Source organism: Electrona antarctica (genome assembly GCF_951216825.1).
Source record: "Electrona antarctica genome assembly, chromosome: 14".
In the NCBI taxonomy this organism is placed as follows: Eukaryota; Metazoa; Chordata; class Actinopteri; order Myctophiformes; family Myctophidae; genus Electrona; species Electrona antarctica.
In genome coordinates this window covers 34,901,867-34,928,354 of record NC_136795.1, presented here as the reverse complement: position 1 = coordinate 34,928,354, position 26,488 = coordinate 34,901,867, and the positions used below count along the sequence as shown (strand labels likewise).

General features: G+C 47.1%; 1 pseudogene across 1 annotated transcript; it reads right to left on the bottom strand.

The window, feature by feature from the left end:
- Window positions 1–2,096: 2,096 nt before the first annotated feature.
- LOC306937158 (bifunctional apoptosis regulator-like) lies at window positions 2,097–5,645 on the bottom strand (annotated as a pseudogene). Its single transcript has 2 exons — window positions 5,613–5,645; window positions 2,097–2,670 (listed from the first exon to the last, which is right to left on the bottom strand). The product of its transcript is annotated as a bifunctional apoptosis regulator-like (transcript).
- Between the last annotated feature and the right edge of the window lie 20,843 nt (window positions 5,646–26,488).

Sequence of the window (26,488 nt, the reverse complement as noted above, 5' to 3'; positions counted from 1 at the left end):
GTGCACGGAGAAGCCCGGACCCCCCTGGCTTTGCTCCAGAAACCAGAGATGGGTGGAGGGGCACAGCGGAGGTGCTAAACCCAGTCTCTCCTTTCCTCGGCCACGTCGGGTGCATCAGTGACCCCTGCTCTGCTGCAGGAGCTCTAAGCTGGTGCCTGTATGTGTTTAGGAAGAGATCGAGGCAGGCAGGAGCCGCAGGATCTGAGCAATTACACTATTTGGGTTACAGGGGAGCTATTTATTTGCGCGGTTTGACATGTTTCTGTCGTACGGGGGGGGGCAGTGTGCCGGGGAAAACCGATAGCGCTGAAACGGATTTATTTATTCTGGAGGCAAGGCAAGCAAACAGAACAAGGCTGTGGAGAGCAGTTACAAAATAGGGAAGTTAAGGAGAGTATAGGAGAGTGAGAAAGAGAGAGAGAGAAAGAGCGGTTCAAAGAGTTTGTCAAAGTTACATTCATGAACTTTCATCCCCCTTTCAGTGATTTCTGTCCCAGCGTGTTCTGAGACGTGGCCTGTGGTGTTGATGGTGGAATAGAGGACATGTCCTCTATTTGTGCATGCGTGCGTGCGTGCGTGCGTGCGTGCGTGCGTGCGTGCGTGCGTGCGTGCGTGCGTGCGTCACCGTGCGTGTTGGTCCACTCTGACAACACAGTAGTATGTCCTGTTTGTCATCATCAGCATCATCTTCAACATTATTTTTCTTCTGTATGTTATTTACTTATCAGCGTTCTCCTCTCCTCTCCTCTCCTCTCCTCTCCTCTCCTCTCCTCTCCTCTCCTCTCCTCTCCTCTCCTCTCTAACTATTGTATGACATTCAAAGATATGGTGTTCATGGTGCTGGATGGACGAAGACACAGCTGGCCTGGTTCTGGATGTGGGCCTACTGTTTATAGTGCTTACCCTTCTCTCTCTCTCTCAAACTTTCTCTCTCTCAAACTTTCTCTCTCTCTCACACACACACACACGCACACGTACACGCACACGTACATGCACAAACGCTCGTGTGCTAATGTTGACCATGTGTATATCTGGCAGCTATTTTAAACTTCAAACCTTTGCCCTTGAACTGTACTGAGACCACAAACACAGCTAATGGAGCTCGCAGATGAAGCATACAGATAGATGAAGAAAAATAAATCCATTCCAAATTGAGTAATCAATATCATGATATTCAGCAATTTGGAATTCACACATTTTTGGAGGTGTTGTTGAGTGCAGGGTTCGATTTTCTGTGGAGTGTGGGGAGGTGGGGGAGTAATGTGGCCATTCATTCTTATTGCACCAGTGGGGTTATGTTTTATCCTTGCATCTGGTCAGAGTACCCGTTGTACCCGTTGAACTAGCAGTCAGAGTACGTCTTGTATAGGGTTGTCCCGATTCGCCATTTTCAAATGATCGGAATCGGACCGGGGGCAAAAAGAACGTGATCGGGACATTATATCCATATCATGATATTAGACTGAATATCGTCTGTGATTTTGGATATTGTACTATTGTGATATGCATACATGTTCTTTTTTTTTAAAGATATTTTGTTTTTGCGGCTTACGCCTTTTATTGGTTTTTGAAGGGACAGACAGTAGGCTGACAGGAAACGGGAGAGAGATGGGGGAAGACATGCAGTAAAGGCCGTGTCGGGCTCGGGAGTCGAACCCGCGGCACACTGCGACTGGATTACCAGTCGGGTGCCCAGACGGTTACGCCACCGCCTGGGCCATGTTCTTTTTTTTTTATCTTAAAAAATTTACTTTATTTATCTTTAAGTCATTCTGAACAATAAGAACTCATATGCAGAGCATAATCACAGTGTAAGTGCAAAATAACATAAATAAATAAAATCTGTGTTTTGGATTAGCTTAGCGTCTTCTATTGTTCCACTTTCAACGGTCTAGCAGAGAGACATGAAACAGAGCCGCTGCCGCTCTCATATTCTAGATCCCTCCAGAGATCAATAAATATTATTTTATCTTATCTTGTATGAGAGTTATGCCCTTTGGGTCACTACTAAATCCTCCACAGACCTGTCCTCCACAGAAACTGCATTTATGGCCATTTATTTTGGCAAAAACAACATCATCTACTGGGATGCAGACTTAATGTGCATTCCACTGCAACTGTGTCTTCACCAGGTCTATATTCATAATGGGGTTGAAGTAGAGAGCCCAGTAAAACAGACAATTGCACACAAACTGGGGGATGAGAGGCCAAAAAAGGTCAAAGGCAAAGCCTTGCGATGAGATCTTCCACAAGTGACTCCACATTCTGTTTGGCAGTGTCCTTATCCTCGCTCCTTTCCAGAGTCTCCACAGGGCACACACTTCAAGCACAGACAGCAGCATGGCATCAACGATGATACATCGAGATGTCTAGTAGTGGACAGCTAGCCAATCCAAATCAAATGCAGCTATCAGCTGGTATGGGAGCAGGAAGTACATCACCAGAAACTCTGCCCATTCCAGGTGGGTTCCAACTGTGTGAAGAATGGGAGGCTGTTCTCCATTGGTTGGTCGGTGTTGTGAGACAGCTGGACAGCACGTGTGCATGAAGGGAAGGAAGGTTTCCGAATAGTCAAAGAGGTACAGGTAGAAGAGTGTAAGTCGAGGGGAGTTCTGCAGAGCATAATAGCAAGAACAGAGATTTCCTTGCATTAACAGCCTTGTATGTAGTCTAGTTCAAACAGAATGGCATGTCTGTGAGCCTCATTCTCTATGTTGAAGTTACAGTTGGAGGCCATCGATATTGTCCTTTTCTTTTTGCTGAGGTTTGCGTGATCTGCGCAAAACCCCTTTGTGTTTTAAACATTATGTTATAATTTAGCTATTGAAAAATAGCAGATCTACAAGCTCATAGCGCGCCACCGAGTGGCGCGCTACGAGCTTGTAGGTCTGCTATTTTTGAAAAATCGTGAAAATATTTATTTCAGAAAACTGGAGGATTTAGAAGGATTTTTTTTTAATTTTGAGGTCAGGCCTAAATGGGTCAAATGATAAGGGACAATATCGGTGGCACCCAACTGTAGGACTGAACAGTTCCTTCTCCCCAACATCAGCAGTAACCGTCCATTGACATTCTCTTGCCAGAAGAGTTCTCTGTAGAGCTGAGCCCGCAGGGCCCCAAGTGTTCAAGCCAAGACTGGACTTCCTCTGTGGTCCAACGGGTCACAGGTTTGAGGGACAGCGAGTGCATTTTCCGGCAACGGCATGAGCCGCGGAACACCCGCGGCAGGCGGTAGTGGAGTGACAAATCCCCCGCGGCAGCTGACGCCAGTGGAGTAGATGTCAGTGGGCCCTGACGCAGGCTGATCAGCGAATGCGTATAGCGCTAGTAACGCCCCTGCCCAATACGCCACTTCACACCTACATCGCACCACTGATATGCATTGTCAGTTGTACATCTGTCTGTCTGTCTCCCTTTTATGACCATATATGGAACGATCTGTCTATATCGGTGTACGTGTTTATACACTGTATATTAACCGCTGATTCGACCATACAGCATGGTTGCGTATTTAGTGTGGTTGCTAGAGACAACCAGACTATAGTAACTGCCCGACTACATTTATGTATTTCTCCCGTATAAACCTCAGATATGCAATACCCTTTGTAAGTGATGGTGCATTCACACAGGCAGATGTAAAAGATGCAGTCTACCATTCATTGTCAATGGAAGCTAGCGACAAAGATGCAATGATGCTTGTAGTTGCTCCATATCAACACGTCTTTGTGTCTGCCCATGTGAACGCACCATTATCCTAGTATTGGAGGCCTGCAGTCTATGATTTCAGTTACAACATGATATATATATATATATATATATATATCAGGGGACCATGTATTACCATATTTCACAATTTAATTAAAAACTATATTAACCACATTAACTCTGGCCTCCATATTTTGGGCAAATTTGTCAACGTGTTTCCAAAAAAAAAATATATATTTATTTATAAATAGCATAAAATGCGTTGTGAGCTTGTAGATCAGCCATTTTAACTATTTGTTGCACAAAGCCATACATAGAGCTTAAGTGGTTAAGAAAATGTACCGCCACAGTTTGTCTTACAAATCCAATCCTGCTTGTGTGCGTGGTGGGCTGAAATCCGTGTTAAAAGACCACCGGATCAGCCCTCTCATGGTGGGCATGGCGGTCTGGTCTGCATTCCTCCGTGTGTCAGGCATGAAAGTGGCTTGGCGGATAAAGTCAAGCATGACAACCACATCCAGATCACAGTGAGATACCGTCATGACGGCTCTCAGCACTGGATTACCAGCCGATTACAGGTGGATTACCCCAGCTGCAGTCCTGACAGGATATGAAACAGCTCTGCTCCCCTCCCCTCCGCACGACGTGGCATCTCATTCCCGACCGAGATAGTTTCCATGCACTCACCTTTCCGTCACTTACAGCTTCTGTTTATGGCCAGCTTTGATTAAGGAGAGAAAAAAAAAAGTGAGTTTGAGGAGAAACAGAGCTCTGTCTTTCTGGCGTGCTTAGATGTGTGTGTGTGTGTGTGTGTGTGTGTGTGTGTGTGTGTGTGTGTGTGTGTGTGTGTGTGTGTGTGTGTGTGTGTGTGTGTGTGTGTGTGTGTGTGTGTGTGTGTGTGTGTGTGTGTGTGTGTGTGTGTGTGTGTGTGTGTGTGTGTGTGTGTGTGTGTGCGTGCGCGTGCACATATGTGTATTGTGTTTGTGTATTATATATACGTGCTCGTGTGTGTTGAAATGCAGGCCAGTGACCATTTGTCTGATGCTCTGAGACTCATTAGGTGCGTATGACGCTGATGGTGACTCTGAACAGGATTGATTTTACCCCACGGCAAAGTAATCAGCTGCAGACTTTCCAAAACTCTGGGCCATGTTAACGCAAGATGAAGTGGCTCCAACATATCTTTCAACTATATACACTCGGGGAATGGGGCAGATTTGAGGCCGCCGCCTTATCTTAAAGAGATCAAATGATGATGAGCCCACCAGCTTTTGTCAACACCCCGAGCAATCCCTCCCGTCACACTCTAACCCATCATCCTCTCCTTTGCAACGTGCTTGACCATCCTGCCATGAACTGTACCCTATGATCACAGTCGCCATGTCTCTCCTGAGCAACATGAATCTAGGGCCGAGAACGCTGACACGGGTGTTTACGTATACCAGCAGCAGGTCAGACTTACAATAACCACCCACTGTGGGTGGTGACACCATTAGCCCAACAGGTCAGCATCTGAATAATGACCGGAGCCCATGAGCGAGTGACTGAGTGAGGGAGTGAGTGTGAGAGAGAGAAAGAGCGAGCGAGACAAGTGAAGCTTTATTTAGAGACAGCAGCTCCTCTCCTTCACTTTCTGACGGCATAGCGGGAATTATTTTCATCAAGGTGATCAGTCTTCATTCTTCAATGAGGGCAGGCCTTTTTTGGGTAGGGACGAGGGGGTGGTTGGATTTCTCACCCTCCCCCGGCGTGGACCCTGTTGATATTTGGGCCGAGGCCTCTGCCCTCTTCCGCCAGCGCTCTGCCCCATGCTGTGATTGATAGTGCATCGGTGCTGTGATTGTAATCCAGAGCCACCACAGCCCTTCCCCACTTCCTGGACCCAGGACTGAAACAGTGAAACATACCTCCTGTTCCTCTGGCGCCAGGAATCCACTCATGTTCAGGTCCTGTGATAAGGCATTAGCTACGTTCTTTGATATCCACTGTAACGCAACCTCTCATTACTCACGCAGCCTTTTATTATTGTGAATAAAAAAAACAGAACGGCCCTGAGCTTAGAATTCGTCAATGTCACCTCTTTGAAAGTCATGGCTTCATTGATAAATCAAGCAGGGCTGTGTGGCGAGCATCTAGCTGATAAATCAAACAGGGCTGTGTGGCGAGCATCTAGCTGCGTCAAGCCTGCAAATGAACCACTGCTGTGACATTCCATGTAATGTCTTTCGTTGTAGTTTATTTTCTCACCCCTTTTACATTTAACACCACCCCGTCCCCCGTCCCCCTTTCCCGACTCAGGCCTGTTTGTTTTTCCATCACATGAAATAGGTGAACGCGACCTTGACTCCGTCAGGTTCAGCTAATGAGTGTGTAGGGAGCGGTGGGGCAGGGGTGGGAGTGGGGATTGGGTTTGGTGGTCATGCATGCTCCTTCAAAGATTGATTTGTATGCTCAGAATCCCGGGTGGCCTCAAAGGCAGAATAAGGCAGGTAGAAGAACAGGGACGTTTGTTTACAAAGCCATTGGAGAGAGAGAGAGAGAGAGAGAGAGAGTTTATGTTGCCGTAGTGGCACAGAGGCTGCTAATTTGTCCGGGTAATGCTCTAATCCCGCTCCTGGAGATTGTCTGGGATCTGACTGCCTAAATGCCTTCCAGGCCATGCATGCACGGAGAGGTAGGGGAGAAAATCATTTTTATTAATCTGTTTATGATGAAGGCTCATGAGCTGCACCTATAGAGAGCTATCAGAGTGAATGATGAGCTAGCCCAGGCAATAGGTTTAGGACACACATTAGAACAGATAATGATTCGCTCTATCTTCAAGTGCCAGACACGCACGCACGCACGCACGCACGCACGCACGCACGCACGCACGCACGCACGCACGCACGCACGCACTCACAAGCACGTACGTACGTACATACGTACGTGTACATGTGCAGCCCACACGGACACGTAGACAACAGAAAGTACAGTGTACTGTAGCCTGAAGTCACCACAGCAAAGTGTGAAAAATCCTCTGTCAACATTTGATTGTAAATGATGAATGGAAAAAGACGTTAGGCTATTTTCATTTTGTTCATTTGTTTAGGAAGAAACAGCCAGCTTCTATTACAGTCTGATCTGTTTCTGTTTAAACAGGTCTGTGAAGCTTTCCAAGACTCCCATACACTCCCTAGCCTTACACACACACACACACACACACACACACACCCACACACCCACAGAAATGTACGAGGTTGGCAGCACCATCTATATTCTGTAGCAATTCATCTTCATGAAAAACCATCCTGGGGTGTCTTCATCCGTGTAATTTGTATTATTGCACACCTGCTTCGGGTGTATAGTGCTCTAAACACTGGAGCCTTCACAGAAGTGCAGTTTTGCACAGTTTCTTTCTGCTTGGTCTACTTGGAGCCATTGGTCTGTTTACTGTGGTTGGCCTCAGCTTGGGGTTCAAACACAGCAGGTCAGTTCACGTTTGCTTCAAAAATTGACTATATGTTCACGACTTTGACATTCCGTGGGTTAATCTCTGGGTTTCTCCGATCATTGAAACTATTTTCTGTCAGGACTGTTGGTGGGATTAGCTGCATTAACGACCGGCGGCTGGCGGGTTTGGGCTGATGGACGGGCGGAGGAAGAGGATCGCGGTCTGACTGAGACGATAACGGGCTAATCGTCTGACTCCTAGTGCCGCTCATCATCATCTCCTGTCATCTCGTTCATGTTTAACATTAAAGACGGAACGCCGCTCCGCACTGACTTACAACACATCACTGCACGTTTGGCACATGTGAAATAATGGAAAGATGCTTTTGATTTGCTCGCCCTCTCCTCACATCTCCCTCCGTATATACCCTGTACCCCCCCTCCTGCTCGCCCTCTCCTCACATCTCCCTCCGTATATACCCTGTACCCCCCCTCCTCCTGCTCGCCCTCTCCTCACATCTCCCTCCGTATATACCCTGTACCCCCCCTCCTGCTCGCCCTCTCCTCACATCTCCCTCCGTATATACCCTGTACCCCCCCTCCTCCTGCTCGCCCTCTCCTCACATCTCCCTCCGTATATACCCTGTACCCCCCCTCCTCCTGTTCCCCTTATGCTTTCAGTTTGCCTCACAGGAAGTGATTTACTGTCCAACACATTCCAACAGCCCTCCACAAACTACATACACACTAATCTATCCCAAAAGACTTTTATTTCCAACATTTCACAGTTCACACTCCCCCTTTTCTTCTTCTACTGTGGAACACTGTTGTGTCCACTACACATAACAGTATTATGTTCTTATGTAACCCCCCCATCGGTACATCTTGCTTTGGTTCACCTCAGAGCTTTGGCTCTTCATTAGAGAGCCTGGGTTCATTTCTCCACCCTGTGTGGTGCTGTCTGTTCTGGCCTGTTTGTATTGTATCCCTAATTGTTAACATTTCTATACTGTAGGCCTATATTACTGTGTGTCTGTCTGTCTGTCTGTCTGTCTGTCTGTCTGTCTGTCTGTCTGTCTGTCTGTCTGTCTGTCTGTCTGTCTGTCTGTCTGTCTGTCTGTCTGTCTGTCTGTCTGTCTGTCTGTCTGTCTGCCTGCCTGCCTGCCTGCCTGCCTGCCTGCCTGCCTGCCTGCCTGCCTGCCTGTCTGTCTGCCTGCCTGCCTGCCTGCCTGTCTGCCTGCCTGCCTGCCTGCCTGTCTTTATTCTTCATTCTTTATTCTTTATTGGGATCCCCATTAGCTTCCACAAAGTGGTCGCTAGTCTTCCTGGGGTCCACACAAAAATGTATACAATAAAAATCACACCCGTGTGAACTGAGTGGTGTAGGGTTTTATATAACCTGTCTGACGTAATGAAATCATGTCTGACGTAATGAAATCACACCCGGGTGAACAGGGTGAACATAGCAACCATGCTCATTTTTTCTGCACTAACAAAGCCAGTTGTAGGAGTGGTTTACACCACTCAATAACAAAGCCAGTTGTAGGAGTGGTTTACACCACTCAAAAACAGATACCTGTAATTGAAATTTAAAACAGACGAGATCTAGTTATCAGCTAAAACAGTGAAGTCGATCTGCATTTAACAGAGACAACAACGACCAATAGTAATAAATACAGTGTTTACACAAAAAATAAAAAACACTAAGTATAAGGTATACAAAAAATAGAAAAAAACACAAAACTTCATCTATAAAGGACTCGTCAATTTATGTTTAAGTAATTTTTTTTAACGAAAATCTGCTTCTGGTTTGTCTCAGATTTTTGGTTGTGGACTTATCAGCTTTCTCCTCTCCTCTCCTCTCCTCTCCTCTCCTCTCCTCTCCTCTCCTCTCCTCTCCTCTCCTCTCCTCTCCTCTCCTCTCCTCTCCTCCTCTAACTACTGTATGAAATTCAAAGATATGGTGTTCATGGTGCTGGATGGACAAAGACACAGCTGGCCTGGTTCTGGATGTGGGCCTACTGCTTAGTGCTTATACCCTTCTCTCTCTCTCTCTCTCTCTCTCTCTCTCTCTCTCTCTCTCTCTCTCTCTCTCTCTCTCTCTCTCTCTCTCTCTCTCTCTCTCTCTCTCTCCCCCCCCCCTCTCTCTCTCGCTCTCTCTCTCAATCTCACTCACTCACTCTCATTTCAGTGATAGAGAGAGAGGAACAGCATGAGAAGTGGTTAGGCAACTGAACGGTGGCGCAGATGGCAGCAGTGTTCAATTGGACACTGCTATTGTACCCTTTCGTAATTGGTACTTGGAGCCAAGTGGTTCATTAATTATGCATGAGGAGAGGACTGTTTTAATGCATAGTGAGAGTGTAATTCTAATCAAGTGAGTGGTTTAATAAATGAGATATACCTGTGGTGTCGCTGCATTATGCGCAGCAGAGTTTGATTTATTTTGATCAAGGCCAAACGCAGTCGACACGACACAGATCACATTCTCTCTTACACACCTCACAGCTTGCCTCCGATATATAAGGCACACTTTAAAGTTTAATCACATCACATCTTATACCGTAACCCACAGTGTTTCCCTATATGCATATGCAGTACATAACACAGCATGTCAGAGCACATGGTTGTCCAATTTGAACATGTGCGATTTGACTGGTATGTAAGCAGTTGTCACTTGGCGTTCTTAATGGCGTGTTTACCTCACAGTCCTGACCACATGTCGAGTGTCGAGGCTCGGGACTGCAGAAATGTTAAACCACAGAACGGCACAGCCCGGTGGATTCACCAGACTCAACTGGCGCTCCCACTTCCAGTGGCGCAGCTGACAAAGCATGTATGTTGGTTGGTGGTCTCGTGAGGTTCGTTGGCATTTTAGCACGTGTGTTAGCCTATGGTAATTAGCGGGATCCTGCTGGGATTTAGTCAGTCAGCGGTTTGTGCTGTATACATAGCATGCATGAAAGACTCTGGCCTCTGGTTGCGTGGTGGTGGAGGTCTGTATACTTCCACAATCAACATGCATTAGGAGAGCACAGTCATATGACACAACATGGCAGAACAATGAGAACAGGCTGCTTGGTATTCAGGCAGAGTGTAAATACTGCATTGCACTTACTCTACATGTTTGCATGCATATTTGTGCGTTTATGCGACTAATCATGCACGTACGTGTGTGTGTGCGTGTGTGTGTGTGTGTGTGTGTGTGTGTGTGTGTGTGTGTGTGTGTGTGTGTGTGTGTGTGTGTGTGTGTGTGTGTGTGTGTGTGTGTGTGTGTGTGTGTGTGTGTGTGTGTGTGTGTGTGTGTGTGTGTGTGTGTGTGTGTGTGTGTGTGTGTGTGTGTGTTTGACTAATGGGCTTGCCCCGTCTCTCCCAATGTGTGTTTAGTTCCCAGGTTTGCCAGTGCTAGTATATAGAGTATATGAGTCTCAATTAGCTGGACACACGGTGCTAATGTGAGATAAGTAAAAGTAGCCTTGCCGAGCCATGAGGCCCATATAAGGGCAGGAGCCTATCTCCTGTTTCTGTAGCCTTGAGGCCCATAGGGCAGGAGCCTATCTCCTGTTTCTGTAGCCATGAGGCCCATAGGGCAGGAGCCTATCTCCTGTTTCTGTAGCCATGAGGCCCATAGGGCAGGAGCCTATCTCCTGTTTCTGTAGCCATGAGGCCCATATAAGGGCAGGAGCCTATCTCCTGTTTCTGTAGCCATGAGGCCCATAGGGCAGGAGCCTATCTCCTGTTTCTGTAGCCATGAGGCCCATAGGGCAGGAGCCTATCTCCTGTTTCTGTAGCCATGAGGCCCATAGGGCAGGAGCCTATCTCCTGTTTCTGTAGCCATGAGGCCATAGGGCAGGAGCCTATCTCCTGTTTCTGTAGCCATGAGGCCCATAGGGCAGGAGCCTATCTCCTGTTTCTGTAGCCATGAGGCCCATAGGGCAGGAGCCTATCTCCTGTTTCTGTAGCCATGAGGCCATAGGGCAGGAGCCTATCTCCTGTTTCTGTAGCCATGAGGCCATAGGGCAGGAGCCTATCTCCTGTTTCTGTAGCCATGAGGCCATAGGGCAGGAGCCTATCTCCTGTTTCTGTAGCGTGAGGCAGCTTGATGTACAAGTACACCCCCTGGACATGACGCTAGTATATATATATATATAGAATGTGAAATGCTGTGTATAATATCATGCTGAGGCCTGGCTTTACAAGAAAATAACAATAGACATCTTAAGATTCATTAGGATAAACAAGTATAAGGTACAGTACTGTTCATGATATGAGGCATTTTGTTTAAAACGAGCCAACACCTTTGATGTTTGGACAAAATCTGTAGGAGTAATATAAAAAATGTTTTGTATAAATCAGCCTCCTGGTGGCGCTATAACACGTTGCTGATGTGAATGAATTGGGTCAGAGGTTCTGTTCTGGCCTCTAGTCTAGGGAGTGTGTGCAGTTTCACGTCAATCGGGCCTACGGTGCCAGAGATTAGCTGTACACAGACGGACACACACACACACACACACACACACACACACACACACACACACACACACACACACACACACACACACACACACACACACACACAGACACACACACACACACACATACACACATACACACATACACACACACACACTGTAGTCTCGGTCACGCCTTCGGCCTGGCGGAGACAACAATCACATAAACAGTCATAAGGGAGGAGAAATAAATATACGTTTCACACCATTTAGATAGAGAAGCAATTGCCCAATGGTGTCTGCCAACAGGTCGAACAGTAAACGTAGATTCACATCAGTCTGCTAGTGATTCAGGCTGCAGGAGCGGCACACATGAAGGCTTGTTTACCAAGTTCATTTTGAGCTTTAGGAATAATAAGTAGCAGGGAGTCGCTTGAACGTAGCCTGTAGCTATACTGGTTTTGTGTTTAATGTCTCCACAAAGGTAAGAGGGAAGACAACCAAGGATATATTTATAATTGAAAGAGGCTACTGTCTTGCCGACTGTCAGTCATCTTCTGTGTCTTTGTGTGTCTGTCTTTGTGTGTCACATACATCCTTGTCATCATGAAGCAATCTACATGCAAATGAAGGGGGGGAAAAAGGGAAAAAAATAGAACAGGTTACCTTTGTGCATTCTTTGCACTAAATGACACTCGTCACTCGTGTGCTGAGAACCGATTTGGACAATTTACCTGGCTGGATGTCGCCATGGCAACATGACAACGCAGTATGGCTGATGGACTTCAGTCTCATTATAACGCCTACCTTCCCGTTCCACTCTGAACATCTGAGCAGCAGCGCCACCAAAAACGTCATTGTTCTTCTTTTCAGAACGTTCCTCTCTTCGTTTTCCTTTTTTGTTGTTGTTGTTGTTGTCCGTAGGCTACACAGTAAAATCCTCAGTACTGTAGGATCCAAGGTGTACAAATGTAACCAAATGGACCCTAGACATTGGATAGAGGAACACTGCGGATTTAACTGTGTGACGAGTGAGTCATCATCGTTGTGTCTGTCATGATCTCCATTCAGGGGGTAGACATGGATGATTATACAGTAACTACACATCAGGTTCTGATCATACCTCCATTGTGCACTAAACTTTTTTTTCTTTCTCAGACAAAGACAGCGGAGGGAAGAAAAGTGGGACTGGGAGAGAGCATGCTTTTAACCGGGGACAGACAAATCAGTGTTTCTCCTCTCCCGCTCTTCTCCATTCTTCTCTCCTCTTTTTTCATCTTTCACTGCTCTTTCCTTTTCTTTCCCCTGGTGGGCTGAGAAATGTGTCCATTTCACCTGGTGCAGGCTGGGTAATAGCAAGACTTTGTCATCCTTAGTCAGATGAAACACAAAAATCTTAATGATGATTACCTTAATTGGTGCTCAATTTGTCTGCCTCCACTCCCCCACTCCCCCCCCCCCCCCCCCTCGCCCCCATCTCTGCCTCTTGTCTCCCTTCCATCAGTGACCCCCCCAACCCAACCCAGCCCTTCCCAGTCTGTCATCAACAAGACTTTCCCTTCTCATACAATTAGGAGGGAGCGTCGTTTATTTTTGGTTTCCATGGTGAGCTCCATCATGGGTTTTCTAAAATAAATATGAAAATACACGATCCAGTTGTTCTGCCCCCTCTCTCTGTGAATCTGTCTGTTGTTGACCCTTGATCCCCCCTCTATATTCTTTCACAACACTCTGGGTAACTGATTGTTGACTCAGATTGTGGTCAAGTCTGCTGGTCCTCTCCTATCCCCCCCCACACACACACCCCTGACAGTCCCTGAAACAAAGTGCATGACGTCTACACATGCATGTTAATAATGATGCAACCTATGTTACTTGTTTCTGTCCCATATACTGCAGGCACGGCACATGCATGTGCACACTCACGCACCCACGTGCACACACATGCACACAAACAGTAGTCAAAAGCGTATAACCACAAGCCACAGAGAGGCTATACAGTACACAAAACCCTACCGTTTCTCACACACACAGGGAATCCCCAGTCCTGATTTCCTGGACGTATAACATATTTCTATACACCACTCTCATGGTGACCGCCCCCCTCCAACCCACCATCTTTTCATCACATTGTATGTGGGAGCAGAGCGGTGGCTCTGTGGTGTGGTGGCCTAACGTGGTTTCAGCCCACAGGCATTCTCAGTGTGAGAGCGCGGACGCCCCGGTCTCGTTCTGGCATGGCTTCCCATGCAGTAGTCCCGTTCTGGCTGGGAGTGGGAGAGCGTGAGTGGGTGTTGTGAGAGGAACGCTGACAGAGTGGGGAGCCGGGCACCACAGGGGGGATAGCAGGGCACTACACTGGGGCTCAGAAGACCTCAGACGCAGCCATGAGGGTCGGCTGTGGTCTGGCCCTTTTTAACAGATGCGGTTAAAATGGCTGCTTTGACTCTGCTCTTCCACACTCGGCTGCCAAACTACACCACCCTGTGCCCTCTACCACCACCTCTCTGTCTCTATCTCTCTCTCTCTCTCTCTCTCTCTCTTTCTCCCCCCCCCCCCCAAGTCCCCTTCTACCCCTCTCACCCTGTGGAGTTTTTCTCTGCGTCAGACCAGACGACCTTTAGTGTAATTGCCCTAACTGCACCTCTCTCATTAGAGTCCTGCGGTGGAGCCCATAAACAGCTGCAGTGTGTAGCCCCCGCTGGGCCTCACACACTATGCCACCCTGCATGAAGAAGGCTCACCGTCCACTTGAATATTATCAAACCTCGGTTGCAGGAGCGCAGGTTTAGGAAGAGACTGTAATTTGTCGCAGTAGCTGACCAATCAGTAGCTGACCAATCAGTAGCTGACCAATCAGTAGCTGACCAATCTGCAGGCTAAAGGGCCAGCGTGTGTTTAACTATCACTGCTATAGCAACCTCGCTGCGGAAGAAACTCAAGCATGTTAAACGTGACCGGCATAGTAGCTGTGTTGATCAAGTGCTATTTGCTTTTTGTTGTCTCTCTGATGAAATAAGGCCATGGGCATGTGCTCATATATAAATGATCTCATGTGTATTCGTTGATAACCACCCTCCGGCAAGGGCGATCGATCATACAGCAGTATTAGAATAATGATAAGCATTCTATATGTGTCGGATTTAATGCAGATTCTGACACTTTCATGTGTATAAATCAGTCAAGTACACATTCATGTCTGTGCTAATGACATAGCTAACAACAAGTCTGGATCTGCATGTGTGTTGCTAACCTAGGTCATATATGGGTCCAAAATTGTTCCCAAATTATGGTATATGTCAGGAATGTTGTCTAATTGGGGACAAAGTTTATGTCACCAAATTTAAACTGTTAGAGCTAAGGTTATGGTAAAGGCGTGCGTGCGTGCATCCATGCGTGCGAGAATGATGTCTCAGCCATGAGTGCTTAGAAATAGTTTTGACAGTGGCTAAGGAGATACACCCCCAGATATTGCTCTGTATTTTCACCCTGTGACTTTGATGTATGGTTTGTTTACCCTCACCTCCCCGCCAGTTGCTTGGAGCAGCTAGCATTGGGTCACCTGCGGACTCTGGCAGATGTCTCATTCAGCAGAAGCAACAACAGCCATGTTTGAATAACATCATTTTCATGACCATAAGGAAGTGCAGAATTCAAAGAGGCACTGTTTGAGCCTGAGTCCATTAATAAAACATCACTGTAAGCTTGGTCAATATATGCCAAAATACATGGACACAATCAACAATAGCATAGCAAAACTCCTGCCGGTAAGTGAGTCCTGGGGGAGTGGTGTTTTGCAGTGCGCTGCGAGACATCTAATTCAATTATGATCAGAATAATGGCTGGTATTGACTGGTGTGACAGGCCATGAGAGGCAGGGGTGGTGGAGTGCTCTGGGGATGACCCCCTTCCCACTCCTTGATTGATTGGGTGTGTCGGAGCAATTCCTGCCCGAATGACTCAGTATGCAGGCCTGTGTATCGGGCCGCGTGCAGGCTGGACTCACATTATTAACTTACCCAGGAAGAGGGCACCGTAAATAGCCTGGAGTGGAGCCTCACTAGGGGACACTGCAGAAATAAGGAGGGGAAAGCAGCTCTGCTAAACTCGATTTGTAATCTAATCCTGGCTGCTGCCATCGTTCGATAATCTCCTGCTGCAACTGCAGCCAACCTGGTCAGCGGATAAAAGTGGACGTGCGTGCATGCGTGCACACACACACGCACGTGCGCACACGCTTTATCGTCTTCGCTACTTCTCTCCCATGTCTGATTTGTGCTTCATCATATGACGGTGTCGCGCACCAATATTGCAAGGCCACAACGTGGCTATGATGATCAGCATAAGAAAATTGGCTTTATTTCTGAAACTGGCTTTATTTCTGGTCATGATAGATAGTGTCTCCCTGTGCTGGCCATGCATTCACTCTGTATCTGTCTGTCACTCTGTATCTCTGTATCTTTCTCTAGCTTTCACTCTTTTTTCTTCCTCTATATCTCACACACACACACACACACACACACACACACACGCATGCACACGCACACACACGTTCCATTTTCAGGTCCGATGCCAGGTACAAGCCCAGAGATTGCAGCCATAATAGTAGTCGTCTTACAATTTCATTTCCAACTGAGACTGTCCTGCCCCAGTCTCCATCAAGCTGTTATCAGAGTGCCTCCATCACCACCCATGCAGTATCAATGTGGCCAGCGCTGTGTCCGGCCTCTATCGCCCTGCCTCTGCCCCTGCAGGTGCTGCAGGCCATTGTGTCTTCCAGGACCCTCAGGACTGAGGGTTTAAGTGTGGTCCTTTTATAGCCCGTATAATGCATTGCCACGGTTTGGGAGGCGTTCTCCATTCAGCTCCCAGAGCGTTTGATCTGGCTGTCAAACGATACCTGTGTTAACTACCATCTGTCAGCTGAGTATTGTCTGCGACCGGTAGCTCCCTCCACACCAGGGACCTGGTTCGGATTAGTTAAGGATGAAGTCCTTCAGCTCTGACCAACATGCAACTTCTGGACTACGTATGACTGGGATTTTCTGGGTAGCTGAATGCACTGTACGGTATGTCTCAAATGGGAGGTAGATTTGATGGCAGTGCTGGGCCATGGCTCAGTGGTCCAGGCACCTTGGCTGGTAATCCAGTCTGGCAGTGTGCCGCGGGTTCGACTCCCGATCCCGACGGCCTTTACTGCATGTCTCCCCCCCCCATCTCTCTCCCCATTTCCTGTCAGCCTACTGTCTGTCCCTCCATAAAATATAAATATAAAATAAAAGGTGAAAGCCACAAAAAAAACATTTAAAAAAAAAAGATTTGATGGCAGTGTGTCTGCCTTGTCAGAGGTTTGGATTGTGGGTGGGTGGGGTGGATGTGTGGGACCCCTCTGCTCAAATGATAAACTTTATATTTACGTGATTCCACTAGACGTGGGGTTAGAGTTAAGACATGTCTGTGACAACAGCAAGCTCAATATAAGCACGGTAAGATAAACCATCCATCAGCGTAATTAGACTCCACAAACACACTTTGGCTGAACTGTTTGCCATATGGAACAATGAAAGGCTTTCATATGTGTTCCAGTGTTCTGCAACTGTTAGTGGGGTATGAAGGGAAAAGGGTCAAACATGTGGCGCATGCTCTGTGAAGTAGTTTTTTATTAGTGCTGTGAATTGTGTGCACAATCTTATATTACGCTCACGAGTACAGTGTGTTTTTACTTTTACAACCACAACTTTTAATCAGCTACTTTAGTATTGTTCACACAAATTCAGCGTCTTTTTTAAAGGGGTTCACTTTTTATTAGCAGGCCCCCATGTGTAAGGTGAAGCACTATTATTCTCTATATGGCTTTGATTCTTAAACTTTCCATGTGTTCGTGGCCTGTATCAGCCCACGAACACAATTTGATTTTCTTTTTTTTGCCAGGGACTGGGACAGGGGACAGGAATAAGATGTCTGTTGTTAATGTTAAATTACATTTTATAATTCATTCAACTGTCTAGGTGGAGAGAGTGAAACCTATTGTCACGATATCTGTCTGTTGTATACTTTTATTATGTAGTCATGTCCTAGTGTTTCCTGTTTTCCCTAGTTACTGTTTCCTGTGTTGTCTCACCTCCATGTGATTACTAGTTTTCTCCACCTGTGTCCTGTTAGTCTCCCAGCCTATCCCAGTGTTGATTGTTAGTTCTGTTCACCTGTGATTATTATCCCTGTGTCTACTTAAACCCTCAGTTCCTTGTGTTCCCTGCTAGTGTATAGTTTATGTTATGGTGTGTCCACTGTCCAGCCCATGTATGTCCTGTGTTGGTAAATAAATCTTCATATAAACTTCCTGTGTGGTTCTGCACATCGGTCCAACACCTGTCTCATACCGTGACACCTATGATCTGAATATTATACATTCTCTCACTGGGTTGACTTCTTTTGGTGAAATAACAGTGAAATGAAACTGTTCCTTATTTTTGCTGCAGGGGACTGCTGGAACCCCGCATGGGCCTCTGGGGGTCCCTGGACCCCACTTTGAGAAGCACTGCTCTATGGAGGCTGACCTCACTCCGATGGTGTATTGACTCCCATAGAAGCTGTCATGGTAATCACCAGCCCTTACCCAAACCTTCTGTATCATTACCCCCCGGTTACTGAGGAGAATAGATTTAATCGGTGCAGGTTATAAGTGAAAGATAATACTGTGATTTTGAATTTGAACAGTTTAGAAAACCTCCAACACACATGTGTGCACGCCGTGTGCACACACACACACACACTGCGACACACACACACACACACACACACACACACACACACACACACACACACAGAGAAAAAGATCTCTCTTTCTCTGTGTGAGTGTGTCTCTGTACATGCAGCCCGTGCATTGCGTTGGGTTTATTTATCGGTTCCATGTGTTTCAGACCTGGCTGGGGAATATGGGGGATGAATCGATCCCTCATGAAACGACCCGCTTCAGTTCTTCACATCGGCTCAACCAATCAGCTGCACCCCCTGCTGCACCCTCTCTCTCTCTCTCTCTCTCTCTCTCTCGCTGCACTGTCTCGCAAGACCCTCTGTAATATCTCCAGGAATGCATGAGAACACGCCTCCATGTGAACACACGCATGCACACACGTACAGCGTACTTGTGTGGGTTCACACGTGTTGTTGCTATGTAGAACCTTGTTAATTTAACTCTAATTGATACATTTGTTTGTAACTTCAAACTCAATTTTAACTGATAGATTCATTGAAAACACCCGTCTTTGGTTCTAGTGGCTGATATTTTCCTTCTAATGAGTGAGGGGGACGTGATTTGAAAGTGAAATGTGACCCTTTAACACACTTTACTTTTACTGCGTTCTCCAACCATTTGCATAATATGTGCATATTTCTGGGCTCTGGCTGCATGGCTGCTACATGCCTCATTGTTCAGATCTGGAACATGAACTATTGAATGAACTAACATACAGACATGCCCCCAGACCGTACAGTACACACCACCAGGCCCCCAGACCGTACAGTACACACCACCAGGCCCCCAGACCGTATAGTACACACCACCAGGCCCCCAGACCGTATAGTACACACCACCAGGCCCCCAGACCGTATAGTACACACCACCAGGCCCCCAGACCGTATAGTACACACCACCAGGCCCCCAGACCGTATAGTACACACCACCAGGCCCCCAGACCGTACAGTACACACCACCAGGCCCCCAGACCGTATAGTACACACCACCAGGCCCCCAGACCGTATAGTACACACCACCAGGCCCCCAGACCGTACAGTACAATTTACAATTTACAATTTAGGCATTTAGCAGACGCTCTTAATCCAGAGCGATTTACATTAGGCAGGAACAAAAGTATGGGAATACATCACATGTATAAAATGCATTTATCAAGAAACATGCGTAAGCTAAGAACGTAACTAGAACATATCTATATAATGACACTATACATATTAACTATACATATATACTATACTATGCTATACATATGTACTATGATGTGCTATGACTATATACAATGCAATTATTGTGCTGTCTACATGACATGCTATAAGTCTGTTTCAAATGCTATCTAAGTCTAAAAAGTGCTATCTAAGGGGGTAGGATAAGTGCTATGGGCCATGATGGAGTCTGAAAAGGTGGGTCTTCAGACTACGGCGGAAGATTGGGAGTGATGCTGCAGTTCTGATTGCAACGGGGAGTGCATTCCACAGTTTTGGGGCCAGAAGGGAGAAGAGTTTGGGACGTGTGGAGCGTTTTTAGTGAGGGTACTTCCAGCTTTCCTGCGTTGGCTGATCTGAGTGCGCGGGAGGGTTTGTAGGGTTCAATCATGCTTGCAAGATATGGGGGAGCCATACCTTTGGTTGCTTTGAATGCCAGCATCAGAGTTTTGTATTCTGTGCGGGCAGCGACTGGGAGCCAGTGCAGGGAGCGGAGCAGGGGGGAGACATGTGAGAATTTTGGCTGGTTGAAGACCAGACGAGCTGCGGCATTTTGGATCAAGTACACACCACCAGGCCCCCAGACCGTATAGTACACACCACCAGGCCCCCAGACCGTACAGTACACACCACCAGGCCCCCAGACCGTATAGTACACACCACCAGGCCCCCAGACCGTATAGTACACACCACCAGGCCCCCAGACCATATAGTACACACCACCAGGCCCCCAGACCGTATAATACACACCACCAGGCCCCCAGACCGTATAGTACACACCACCAGGCCCCCAGACCGTATAGTACACACCACCAGGCCCCCAGACCGTATAGTACACACCACCAGGCCCCCAGACCATATAGTACACACCACCAGGCCCCCAGACCGTATAATACACACCACCAGGCCCCAAGACCGTACAGTACACACCACCAGGCCCCCAGACCGTACAGTACACACCACCAGGCCCCCAGGCCGTATAGTACACACCACCAGGCCCCCAGACCGTACAGTACACACCACCAGGCCCCCAGACCGTATAGTATGCATGAGCAATAGAGCGCGCAGCATGGGGATTAACACGGAGCGCTCGTTCATGAAACGATTCAGCCGCGTTAGCACTTCCACATTTGGGCACCAAAAAGTGGTTCCCAATCCCAAACAAAATGAAGAAGTAGAGTGTTCTTCGTTCCGACTTCCGAGTGCTTCAAACACCACTGAGCAACACTCATTGAAATGAATAGCTGGGGGCGGGGCAGTCCGCCCTCTAGATATATTATACCTCTATGATAAACACAGATGTGCACTTTACTTCTACTCTACATAAGAAACTACCACATTATTGTCTTAAAGGTGAGAGTATACTTTACAGTTTGAAGCTATTATAATGACTCATATTAATGTATTCATAGCATTTAATCCATTAGTATAATTATTTTTGGATTGATTAAGGTGCACACGTGCGCACGTATGCACGCACGCGCGTGTGCACGCACACACACACACACACACACACACACACACACACACACACACACACACGGAAATAGATTATTATTACTATTATTTATTAGTTTCATTCATTAGTATGTAAAAGTTCTTTCAAGGGGAGAGCTAAATAATGCATGAATCACAGTCCCCTGCACAGCAAAGATAGTCTCTACTGCATGTACGTGGGATGAAATTATTAATGGACAACAGACCCACAGCCAATGAATCCCTGTACAACATTAATGATGTCATTCTGACCTTTAACCCTGGACTAATTTATCATTTTCTATTACCCTGAAAAAGGAATTAAAGCTGCAATCTGTAAGTTTCATGTCCCCCCTCCCCGGAGACCTATTGGCAAGGGGAGATATTGTGCTTATGAGCTTGAGGCAGCACTACTTGTCAACCACTACCTGTGTCCTATACTCGACATCAAGGTCTAAAATTATCATTGAAAGAACATCCAAAAAAGCCTTAACAAAAAAGTGGCTTACAAATGTTATACCAACTATGAATGAATGGATTGATTTAATCTATAGTATATTTATTATGGAGAGAATTACAGACCACCTCCAACCTCTTAAGATACTGGAAAATAAGTGCTTAAATAAGTTCCAGATTGTAGCTTTAACCAGCTGGATGCAGGGAGGGTCATTATGAAGATTGTTTTAATTTAGTATTTGGGATAATTTATAGCTATTATGATTGTCTTTGACAGTTATAAAAGATGCCCAGATTGTCGCGGGGCTACGGTTTCAGCTGCCAAGGCACACACCCTCCATCCCAATTAATGTTTCTTGTCCTGACCATATCCCCCCCCCCCCCCCCCTCCCCCCACAGCCCCGCCTTACAACTTTCTTTTGTGATATGATTTATGAGATCCCTAATCCTTCACAATCAAAAGCTGGGGGGTGATATTTTCAGCATCACCACCACACTTGTCAGGGCATTCAGGATTTAGAGTTGTTCCAGCTTTTGTAGGGGTTGTAAATTACCACAGATGGATCCCCTGCCGCTACAAGGGGAAGGAGAGGTTTTAGTTCAACCGGGCCCAGTGGTCTCTGACATGGGTCAGTGGAGAACGCCAAGGCCCCCGGAGAACGCACGCAGGAAAGATTTACTCATTCTCAAAGTTTATTTTTCTGGGTGCTGAATGGGGCGTTGGGGGTTGGGGGTGCACCTGGCATCCAGGTTTCAATTGAACACGATGGATCAAACATTGTGGAAAATAAACATGCACTCATGTTATACACACACACACTTTGACTCATGCTTTGTCATTCTCCACTTTGCACACAGAGAGTAATTTGCTCCATCAGTTGTTGTACACATGCACACTCACTGGCAGACACACACACACCCTCACAAGTGTGAGCGCACGAGTGTACAAGCGCACGCATGCACGCACAAGTCAATTACCTCCTCCGTGCACCGTGCAGTCACTCCAGGTCCCTGACACTGTCTTTATTCTAAAATAAACAACCAGATGAAAGCTCAGGTCTGACGTCTGTCAGTTCTCCCTTAATGAGATGACTAAAGTTAATGGATTGCCCATTACTGCGACTTTACTGACGCTTGTCCAAATTCCTTAAAAGACATATTTAACGTTAGTCCAGGCTGTGAACTCCACTTGGCCCCCACTGTAGCAGTGAAGGTAGTGGCCTGGCTGTCTGACTGGATTAGTTAGTGTGTGTGTGTGTGTGTGTGTGTGTGTGTGTGTGTGTGTGTGTGTGTGTGTGTGTGTGTGTGTGTGTGTGTGTGTGTGTGTGTGTGTGTGTGTGTGTGTGTGTGTGTGTGTGTGTGTGTGTGTGTGTGTGTGTGTGTGTGTGTGTGTGTGTGTGTGTGTGTGTGTGTGTGTGTGTGTGTGTGTGTGTGTGTGTGTGTGTGTGTGTGTGTGTGTGTGTGTGTGTGTGTGTGTGTGTGTGTGTGTGTGTGTGTGTGTGTGTGTGTGTGTGTGCGTGCGCGCGTGCGTGCGTGCATGCGTGCGTGCACGCACCATGGAGGTGGGCAGGAACTGAACCCCTGCAGCACCCGTACACCTCTGTCCCTGTGTTTTCATTCACTACTGCTCTCTGATGCGTGAACACATCATGTTTACGCCACTTCAGCCTAGTAGCGGATACTGTAATTATATAGTGAATGAAGGACTCAGTTTGTCAACCTGTAGTACGGAGCGGACCGGTGATCATTGAAACTCGCCGCATTACATATCCCTGTTCAAACACATGCAGTGTGTCAGAGACAGCATGGCGCCACAGTTCAGCCACATTCTACACAGCCTGTGTTCTCACACCTGTTTAATAATAAGAGATATGGGGGAGAACAAAATCACCCAGTCACTCACTTCCAAAATGAACCCATACTCTGGTCGTCTTTGTGTTATGTGTGCGTGCGTGAGCGTGTGCGTGTGCGTGTGTGTGCGTGTGCGTGTGCGTGTGTGTGTGTGTGTGTGTGTGTGTGTGTGTGTGAGCGTGTGCGTGTGCATGTGTGTGTGTAATGGACATTGGAAACATATCAGGTTGATAATGGTCTGCTTTGAATGGTGTCAGGTGTTATCCATTACAACCCCCCCCCCCCCCCCCCCACCCCCCACCACCCCCTAACCTCCAGCCCATGCATTTCACACACAGGTGCATAACACATCGTGACATGCATTCAGCTCATAGGCATAAAGCCTGGCGTATAGGCGTATAGGCGTATAGACGTATAGACGTATAGGCGTATAGTTGCCCGCTACACGTGTCGTGCACCCAACAATAGCTGTTCTACAAGCTCGCTGGGATCTACAGTTGGGTGCCACCGATATTGTCCCTTATCATTTGACCCATTTAGGCCTGACCTCAAAATTTTAAAAAATCCTTCTAAATCCTCCAGTTTTCTGAAATAAATATTTTCACGATTTTTCAAAAATAGCAGATCTACAAGCTCGTAGCGCGCCACTCGGTGGCGCGCTATGAGCTTGTAGATCTGCTATTTTTCAATAGCTAAATTATAACATAATGTTTAAAACACCAAAAGGGGTTCCCGCCCAAAATGGGTTAACTGTCCTTTTGCGCAGATCACGCAAACCTCAGCAAAAAGAAAAGGACAATATCGATGGCCTCCAACTGTACAACCTTGTAGATCTGCTATTTTTGGTGTGCGATACTATAGGCTGTGGAAAGTAGCTAAGTACATTTGACTTAAGCAAAATGTTGCAGTGCTTTTACTTTACCGGAGTATTTATAATTTCCTGTATTTTTACTTCCATTCCACTACATCTCAGAGAGAAATGTTGTACTTTTACTCCACTACACTTATTTGAAAACTTTATTTACCAGTTACTTTATACATTTGGACTATTATTACAAAACATACAGTAGGCCTAACAACTTCTTACAAAACATACAATACTTAACAACTTCAGCCCTACAGTATATACATTTCAGCCATTTCAAAATAGCTGATACGGGGGCACGGTGGCACAGTTGGTAGTGCTGTCGCCTCACAGCTAGAAGGTCCTGGGTTCGATTCCCGCTCGGGGCGCTGTGGGTGCTGGCGGCGTGCTTCCTCCTCCGCGTCATCAGTGCCCATACCCGAGCAACTTGGACACTCAGGCATGAAGGAAGCATGAGTTCAAGTCCGTTGCTCTCCCCATGTCCCCCATATATGGGGACTAGGTTGGCGGAGGGTGTGTAGAGCCCAGGATCACATTAGATAATTGACACAGGGGTGAAAAATGGGTTACAAAATCGTGGGATAAAAATTATAAAAAATAAATAAATAGCTGATACAAGCTCACAATGTGTCACGAGCGACACATTGTGAGCTTGTAGATCGGCTATATTCTAAAGATTTGTATTCATGTGAAACATTTGAAACAGGACATTCTGCATAATTTTGGTACTTTAGTTGCGTTTTGATTCCAATACCTTTGTACATTTACTCAAGTCAATTTTGAATTCCGGACTGTTATTTCTAACAGAGTATTTCTACAATGCACTATTGATACTTTTACTTATTAAGTAAGATTTGTGAGTACCTTTTCCACCACTGCGCGCGGTTAAGTATAACCCATGCACAAGGATGACAGACAGACAGGCCTTCGTCCACTGCACCTTCCTTCCCTCTCCCGCTGCAAGCTGTCCCGCGCTCCAGGAAGCACAGCTCAAAATGAAGGCTCACAAGTATGCGCCGAAGAGCCTAAAAGTGCAGACCATGCTAGCCTTCATCTCTCTTCTCCAAACCGAAGCTGTCACTGCTGACACCTGCCCAGGAAGCGCTTAAAGCAATTACAACCCTCGCCTCCTCCTCCTCCTCCTCCTCCTCCTCCTCCCAAAATGCCCCCCTGCCAAGAAGAGAGGGAGAGAAAAAAGCGTAGTTCCCTTCTTAGATTAAAAACCCTAAATTAAATCAAGTGTGCCATCAGTGTGGCTCCCTAATGGCGGGCCACTCTCTCTTTTATTTTCCATCTCCTCTCCTTGATCCACCCCCCCCCCCCCCCCCCCCATCTCCCACTAACAGCCATCTCTGACTCATGCCTGCAGGATCAAAGTGAGAGAGTGTGTGTGTGTGTGTGTGTGTGTGTGTGTGTGTGTGTGTGTGCGTGTGCGTGTGCGCGTGCGCGTGCGTCACGTACGGATTAACCCCCACGAGGTTCCCCTCGGCCGATCATTTATTAGGGCCCCCATAGCGCAGGGAGGGGGGGATGCAGTGAGCATGCAGAATTGTCAGTGTTTCTCCGGGGTTTCTGTTATCTTTTTGACCTAAATTTAACACAATCAACAGCCAGTTGATTGTCAGGGTCTCAAACCCAGTACTACACAGTCCAGTTTCCCCAAAGGGCCCCAGGGGGCCTGGCACCCAGCAAGACAAGACACACTGGGTGGCGGCTGGTGGGGCGGGCGTGGTGCCCATGCACCAGAGACACACTGGGTGGCGGCTGGTGGGGCGGGCGTGGTGCCCATGCACCAGAGGGGCTGGTGGGGCGGGCGTGGTGCCCATGCACCAGAGCCCAAGAAGATGAGTCACACCTGGCTCCTGCCAGGTCTGCAGGCTGCAGCATGAGTTCCATTCATCAGCATCACAGTGCGGCGCTGGCACACGGTCCACCTTGGCACCTTGGCAGTGTCCATCAACACCAACCTGGGCAGCAGTGGAAATTAGCCCACTTTATCTCCGGACCCCTGTGTGTTATTGCTGTGTCGGAACCGCCCACGCTCACCCTGACCCCCCATTGTTTGTTCAAGAGAATGATAAGCAAAACTGTTTTTGTTTTTCCACGGCGCTCTGTCTCTTCTGGTGCGTTGTCAGTAATGGTCGCGGTAAGACTTTGTGGTCTCCAAGCGATAGAAGGATATCCGATCCGTCACAACACACATAGTAACTTCCGGTTACGTTTTTTTGGGTCCTTCAAAATAAAGGGTGCACTGGAAAAATACTGGCCGGTATACGGGTGAATGAATTAGCGCTGG